An 8,311-nucleotide genomic window follows, 5' to 3' on the forward strand; every position below is an offset into this window, starting at 1 on the left:
ACAAAATAGCAAAAAAACTTCAAGAAAACCTCCACCAATGGTACAAGTTGTCGTGAAATCATCAAAAATTATCTTTTAAGTCAAAATTGTTGGTAACAATGGAAACAATGGACTGAGAAATGGAAAAATTGGGATTTTGGTTTACGCCGCCCTGTTGAATCGTGTAAACGCTTGGTGATACCTCCAGTTGTGCATTTGGACGCCTTTGCTTGGGAAAGCGAAAGGGACATGTTTTGTCGCTGAAAAATGCGAGGTATAAGTACAGAAAAAGCCAAAACGAACTCTCCCACGAGATAGTTTAGGGGAAACTATGATAATTATTTAGGCAGAGCAAATGGGACAGTTATTAGGGACGACACTTGATGTTACTTGTCACTTCTGCAGAAGGGTGTGTGCTACAACCTGAAGTCAGCCCGAACTTGTTGTTTTTCTACAGAGACTGGGTCTGATCACAACCTATGGGTTGATAGGAAAGTAGGGTTTTGACAGGCCCCTACCCGACACCCCCGGAGGAGATATCTGAGTCCCTCTTCGAGACTTTATACGTCTATTATGCGAGCTAACATAACCGTGAAATCAAATGGTCTTTTTTAGTTCTTTGTGCGATTATTGTAAGATGCCAACCGCTTCGTGTATTTTAGAGGTTAATCATGAATTTCTTGCCTCACATTAATTTTACAAACTGCTTGAATCTTAAGATGGCACTGAAAAGCTTAGATCAAACTATCAAGAAACACAAATATTGTTCTCGGTCATTCTAACCGACGATATTCTCTATACGAAAGAAAAATCCTAGAAAAAGGCGTTGGCACTAAGGTCTACAAGTTTGATCAGGTCACGCGATACGCCACGCGAGGAACCACGCGTGTCGTGTGTTTCTAGCTCCCTTACACCCGGTCTGGACCAAGGTTATGAGTTCACGTTTGATCACCGAAGCCTACTGCTTATCATTGACCACAGAATGTCGCGCTTGTGAAAACGATGTCAATAAAACTGTAAAACCTTCTGGAGGCTTATACCTAAAGTGGTGGCCTTGTTCTTGAAATACCGCATTCCTTTGCTGGAAAATACTCCATCTGTTATAGCAAGCTTTACAACTGGGAGATATCAATAAAGCGAATCCTGATCAGTGTGATCTGATTGCCTGCAGTACAAAATATCCTAAGCCTCCTCCATACAAATTTCCTTTGACAGTTTTCAGCCTTTTTAAGGGAAATATTAGAAGTATTTCATTGTGAATAAACTTTGTAAGAGACCTCCACTGGTGAAACAAGTTATCGATAACTTATCAAAGAATGATCTTAAAAGTTAAAAATCGTGGGCACGATTGAAAAAGAAGTATTTAGCGAGAGAAAAAAAATCGAAAAAGATTATTGCCTGTTTTGAAAGAGGAACTCTCAGCGTGCTGCAATGTTGGATGTGCGATGTCACGCTTGGTGGGTGTGTGCAAGTCTGATCAGGTCACGCGTAGAACCATGCGAGGTGGGTGTGTGCGAGTCTGATAAGGTCACGCAAGGAGCCATGCGAGGTGGTTGTGTGCGAGTCTGATCAGGTCACGCAAGGAGCCATGCGAGATGGGTGTTTGCGAGTCTGATCAGGTCACGCGTGGGGCCATGCGAGGTGTGTGTTTACCAAGTTTCTTTCTCTTATTATGCTGTAGATCCAGGTTTAAAAATATATTCTATATAAGACCGTAGCACAATCAAATCTACGGTCAACAAAAGACAGAGTAAACTTTCCAAGAAGGGTGCTCCCGTTGTCTCCTTCCAGTGATCTCCTCGTTTTTCGTGACATCTTCGAGCCGAACAACATCGGGCGAGTCAGTTTTCACATTTCAGAGAGCCAGGAATCCAAGGAATCCTCGATTAAAGTGTTCCTTGTCTTAAGAAAGTTTTCTGATTGGTTTATACACAAACCCTGCTGTCATAACAAATAATTGATTCCCAGAATAGCTACAGAAAAAAAGTCACAAGGAATCATTGTTTCGATTTCAATTCCGAGAAAAGCTGATATGCCCGAGCGTATGTTCAGTTCTTAGTGAAAAACACATGGATATCAAAACGTTGCTTCACAATCTTCGCGAGGAAGTTTCGTGCCTAGTGTGTACTAACGTGTACACTGATCCAAAGACCCTTCCATGTCTACACACGTTTTGTCTGCACTGCTTGGAACACTGGCACAGAACAAGCCATGGCCGAGACACAATCAGATGCCTGAAGTGTCCAGCTATTAGCAGAGTGCCTGATAGTGGCGATTTGAAAGATCTTCCTACCAGCTTTTATTTAAATAGCTTGATTGATGTGCTAGAAATTAAAGAGCGCAAAACCAGCCAAGTACGATGTGGAAATTGCGACAAAAAAAGCGCCGAGAGTTCCTATTGTTTTCATTGTTGCGTGTTTTGGTGTGACGAGTGCATCATTGGACACAACATCATTCGCAGCAATAAAGATCATCGTGTTCTGGCGCTCAAAGACTTTCAAGACAAGGACTATGAAGATGTGATGAAACCACCTGCTTTCTGTCCTAAGGAAGATCATAACAAAGAAGAGCTAAAGTATTTTTGCAAAGACTGTGAAATGCCACTTTGCCAAATATGTGTCACATTGGATCATGGAGGTCATAATATGAAGTTAATCAAAGAAGAAGCGGAGAGACAAAAGACTAAAATGACGTCTTTCATTGAAAAACAGCGACACAATTTACAAGCAAAGATGAATGTCGTGAGCCGACTTGATGAAGACTGTGCCACACTGATACAACAAGGCGAAGATGTGAAGAGAGAGATTCAAACATTTGTTGACAATTTAATTGCAGCCATTGAAGCAAACAAGAAAAACATATTCGCAGAGGTGGAAAAAGAAACAAACAAGTCGATTGAAAGCATAACAAGGCGAAAGACCGAGATCGAGCGTCAAATGACGGCCATAAAATCATCTCTGGAGAAGGCTGACAAACTTTTGACCCGAAGTACAAACGCTGAAATCGTTCAACTCAAGAAATCATCAGACACCATCTTTGAAGGAGTTCATCAAATCGAGCCAACCGACTGTGACCCCAAACTTGTGGCTCATTTTATCTTCGTGGAAAATTATAAGTTATTCAACACTGTCAAAACCGAACAAATTGGAACGTTGAAAAAACCAACAAAAGCAAGTCATTGTGATATTGAAGGCAAAGGACTGGAGGAAGGAATTGCTCTCCGTGAAGCTCACTTTACCTTGACAACAAAGGACACCGAAGGAAGACAGTGTTACAATTAACGTGACCATGTAACGGTGGAGATCAGGGACGAACAAGGACGAGAATGCACGTCAGAAATACAAATAAATGACTGTAAAGATGGACTCTATCAAGTCAGATATTGTCCCAAAGATCCAGGAAAATGTCAAGTGACTGTAAAGGTAAACGGGGAACATGTCCGTGACAGTCCTTTTGCTGTGCAGGTAACACCATTTCAGTTTAAACCTATACTTTCCTTTGGGAAAGAGGGCTCGTCTGAGGGAATGTTAGGGCTTCTTTGGGGGGTAGCAGTAAATGCTAAGGATGAGATAGTTGTTATTGATAATCATGACCAGAGAGTCCAAATTTTTAACAATCAAGGAAATTACTTGAGGTCGTTTGGTCAGCGTGGTACCAAAGAAGGAGAACCTAGATCTCCTTCCGGAATAACATATCATAATGATGGGAATATTTTCGTGGCAGACTATAGGAACAGTAGAATCCAGATTTTCAAAGGGAAGGGTGAGTACGTGGGATCCTTTGGTGGGAGAGGAAGCCTTGATAGTCAGCTCCTTAGTCCCTGTGGTTTATCGGTAGACAGTGATGGGAATATCATTGTCGCTGATTCAGGTAACAGGCTGATTAAGATATTTTCTCCTGATGGCAATTTTCTAACGAAGATAGGAGAGCAGGGCTCTTTTACTATTCCTGTCCACTGTATTCAGTATGAAAGATATCTCATAGTGTCAGACTATGGTGAACATTGTATCAAAGTTTTTGACAGGAAAGGAAACTTTCAGTACAAGTTTGGAAAGGAGGGTGGAGGGGACGGGGAGTTAAATAATCCCAATGGTTTGTTGGTGAACAAATCAGGTCAATTGATGGTCTGTGACGAACTTAACCACAGAATACAAGTCTTTGAACTGAACGGAAAGTTTCTAGGCAAGTTTGGAAAAAAGGGTGCCAATTTAGGAGAGTTCAGTAATCCAATCTCTTTAGCAGTTCTCAGCAATGGCCAAATTGTTGTTTGTGACGCTTTTAACTATCGTATACAGATACTGGAATAAACTTGTTCACATTATTTTGTACTATTACGCCAAACCAAAATCAATTAATTAATTTTGAGTTGAACCATCGAATGTAAAATATTGGAGATTCTACTTATTCTCTGAATGACCTTCTTTGTTATTCTCAACCTTAACAATAATAATTATTCAAAGAGTAACTAGGTTTAGCCAAGATAAGACTAGTTATGAATTACAGGGATGGAAGTGGGCTTAAAATATTAAAATTCGTTTTCTTTTACACCAGAACATCTGTAGTAATTTAAAGACAATGAAGGACTTGTCTTAGGGACAAGATTATATATTTTAATAACAAGGCGAGGGCAGTGGTCCAGAAACATTCATTCAGTCTGTAGTATATATAATCAAACAGCTAGGAGGGGAGTTTAACATATATACATTTTAAGTGTAACTGATATTACACAGTTCCCTGTATAAGATCATGCTCTTTTAGAAGTAACTTTTAGGAAGAGTTAAGACCACTTTGTATGCTTCCTTTTTGTTCGTAACTCACTTCGCCGGGAAAGAAAAAATTAAAGTAATGCAGGAGACAGTTTTCATTACTGCTTTTTCTTAAGCTAAGGGGAATATGTCATTAACTTTTATGTAAGAAGACAAAGGCTTTTATGTATATCATCAGCGAGGTCTGCAAATTTCAGTTGTAGAAAATATAATACAGTACTCAGAGTGTGTTTATGTGTTTTGTAAGAGTTGTCGTTTTTGGAAATTCCAATATTGTAGTGAATAGATTTACAACCTTGCTAATTGTAAGATGTTCCACAACTTTTTCATGAGATAAGTTTTCACCCTAATATAGATTACCTAGTTGATAGAGGTCAAATCCAACAAAACTTATTTTGACTGTATACGATTCACTGAACTATTTCGTGTATAATGTCATAAGACTTAATGTTTCGTCGTTTTGAGTGTTGATGTATCATTAAAAACGTTATGATTTGAATTTCAGATGATGGTCATCAATTTAATGTCAACAAAATAGGGTACCTTCCGGAAAAATCGTTCACAGCGCGCAACTGTAGAAGAAGCTACGAAAAGCTATATAACACTACAAAGCTTATAAAGTATAGTTTCTGATTTAAAATTTTTTTCCAAATTTTATTTTTTTAACCGCCCGCGAGCCTGAAAATAATGTCTAAAAAACACGAAACGGAATTAACAGACAGAACTATACAAACAAGACCTATCAACTAGTGACAAATTGATATGCAACGTAACTGTTCGTGACACAATTCTACACTTCCCTTTCAGAAGCAACATAATAAAGGGGAAGGAAAAATCGCAGCATAATAGTACTTCACCAAAAAAATTAGTCTTCGTATACAATAAAAGCCAAGTTCAGTGTCAGCAGATTTCTCTTTGTGAAAGACAAGAATAAACGTCTCGAAGAAGGACAAGTTATCTTTTTCGCAGAATTTCCCGTTTGCGTTGCTGAGAATTCCGCACACGCTGGTTCAGTAATCTTGGACTGTATACTTTCTCTTGATTCAGGCATTACTGACGACAATTCAGCATTACACGTTCCATTCTGCGATCTATCCACTCTATTTCAATCTAATCTTATGGTTACAAAAATGTTACATTTATTATCTTAGGAAATCCACACCCAGATACGTAATTCCGTGTGGGATTCAAGATTCACTCACGTTGTACAACGATTTGTGGGCACTAACTTCCTATTAAACATAGCTTTACTTGACAATCAAGCTGCTAAGTTCCTACCTGCTTAAACGCCCTGCAAATACCTGGTTTCATACATCATTGCTCGCAGAACTAATCTGATTACCCTATGCCGTTCCCAATTACATGCTACTTTTAACTGTAACTTTAACTCTGTACTTTAACAGTAACGAAATTAAAACTCACTTAATACACAATCAAATTCATAATAAGTCTAGAAAATCAATTCTATGGGCGGCCGTCACCACCAAAAATACAAGGATGTCGAATAGATCAGCAAATACAAAGCTGGTCTAAAGCCTTAAAATAAATCTAACAAAGAGAGGAAAGAAATATAATTTGTCCTTCTTCCAGACGTTTATTCTTGTCTTTAACAAAGAAAAATCTGCATACTGAACTTGGTTTTTATTGCATACGTAATTTAAACCAAAAGCAAGCAATTTGTTAAAGGAAACCTTAAAATAAATCTTACAAAGAGAGGAAAGAAAGATTGTTGTGAAATGTTTCCGCGCAAATGAAAATGAAATCTTATATTGTTTTTCTTTTAGTCTGAACACCTGCAGTGTTAAAAAAAAAAAAAACAAAAACAAGAAACAAAAATCAATTTGGAATGGCCGAAACGAGACTATTCATTAATCACAGGGGGAGGGTAGAGGGCTAAGAACGTTACTTCTATTAGTGGCATCACTTATCAAACAATTAACATAAACGAGAACAAAAAGTAACACGGAGGAAAGTTTACGGTTCAAGTTCATCTAATGAGGAATGCATCAATAACTTTTACATAACCAGCAAAAGGCTTTCGGTAAATCAACTTATATTAGTCTTGAGAAGAGTTTAATAAACCTCTTGCGTCCATTTTGAGGTCACTGTTATCCTTTTAATCTTATTGGCTCTCATTGGTGCGAGTTATTCATGAATCGCACCATTTTTTCTCTTAATCACATCTTTTTTCCCAGCTAATGAGACAGCTTTACTAAAACACAACAACCAATCAGATTTCAAGGCTTGTTTAAAGGAATCAATCGCATTACCGGAAAATGAAAGACTACTTTTTTATAAATTAAAACCAGCTCAATACTGGATCAATAAAATGTTTGTACAGATTTAAAAATTCTGCATTTGAGCGACTGAATTTCGCAGTTTCAAAGTGGATGCAATGGAATAGAAATTGAACTTCATTTCGTTTAGTGGTGGTCTGAAATCATACTTGTGACTTCAAATCAAACTCGCGCTGTGCATTCGTTTTGAAATCACGGGTATGAATGAATAGATGAAGTTTGCATACGAAGTGCTTTAAAGCTCTAATTTCTGACTAAACTTTGCTACAAACAAGGCTACTTTTTATTTTTTAAAAACGGAAGGGTGACACCTCGTTTCAAATAAGAGCTTTCACTGCGAATGAAAGGGCGAATTGAATTATGAGAGAGATTTTGTCGCCACATTTCAATAAGGGGTTTTAACCTGGATACGACTACTGGCTTATAAGACGTTTTCATTCTAGAGTTGAGCAGATATGTAGATTTATCGGAGCAAAAGAAACTGTAGACACAAGAGAAGAGTTCAAACATTTGAACACCAGTGTGGCCACCATTCACTGTTTTGCTAATCAATATAGCCGTTATGACGTCATGTTGGTAATGACGGTTAACAGTACGTAGCATTAATCAGGGCAGAAAAGGAATGCAGTTTATGACATGGAAGGGATGTTATTTTGTGGATAGAGGATCTCCCTGCAGAGCATATTTTACCCAACATCTTCCCTTCTGCAGTTGAACGTTAAATACTTCAAAATTCGTTGTGGCTTTCACGAAATTCTTGAGATAGATTTAGGTTTTACGTGACTTAAGAGTTAAATCCTGTGAGAGGACATTGACGCCAAAGTGCGGGATTGTCTACGTAATTGATCAAGTCACGCGGGGAGCCACACGAAGCGTGTTCTGCGTTTCTTCCTCCCGTTTCTCGGGCTACTGACCTAAGCTCTGGAAAGTACCGCGTTAATAGAACAGTAAAGACTTTTCCTGGATGATTCCACCCAAATAAGCAGTCTCATATATAAAAAGTGCAGCTATTTCGCCATAACTCTTTTTAAAGTCATTGCAGCTGTCAACTCAGGGCTTCTCCTCTCTTTCGCAGATGAAGTCCATAAATTTCTTCTCTTATTATCAAGTAACATGTTCCACCCTGACAAAAAACAGCGTGCAAGTTATACAAATTTCCTTTAGAACGTTTTCACCCTTTCCAAGGGGAATATTAGTAGCATTTCACTGTGAATAAGCAGTCGGCTCTTTGTATGAAACCTCCACTGGTGAAACAAATTATCGTGAGAT

General features: G+C 38.4%; 1 pseudogene; it reads left to right on the plus strand.

Moving 5' to 3' along the window:
* Nucleotides 1-1,756: 1,756 nt before the first annotated feature.
* On the plus strand, nt 1,757-4,525 carry LOC149034023 (E3 ubiquitin-protein ligase TRIM45-like; annotated as a pseudogene).
* The last annotated feature ends 3,786 nt before the right edge of the window (nt 4,526-8,311 follow it).

The sequence above is a fragment of the Pocillopora damicornis genome, chromosome 14, assembly GCF_964200805.1.
Source record: "Pocillopora damicornis chromosome 14, jaPocDami1.2, whole genome shotgun sequence".
Classification (NCBI taxonomy): domain Eukaryota; kingdom Metazoa; phylum Cnidaria; class Anthozoa; order Scleractinia; family Pocilloporidae; genus Pocillopora; species Pocillopora damicornis.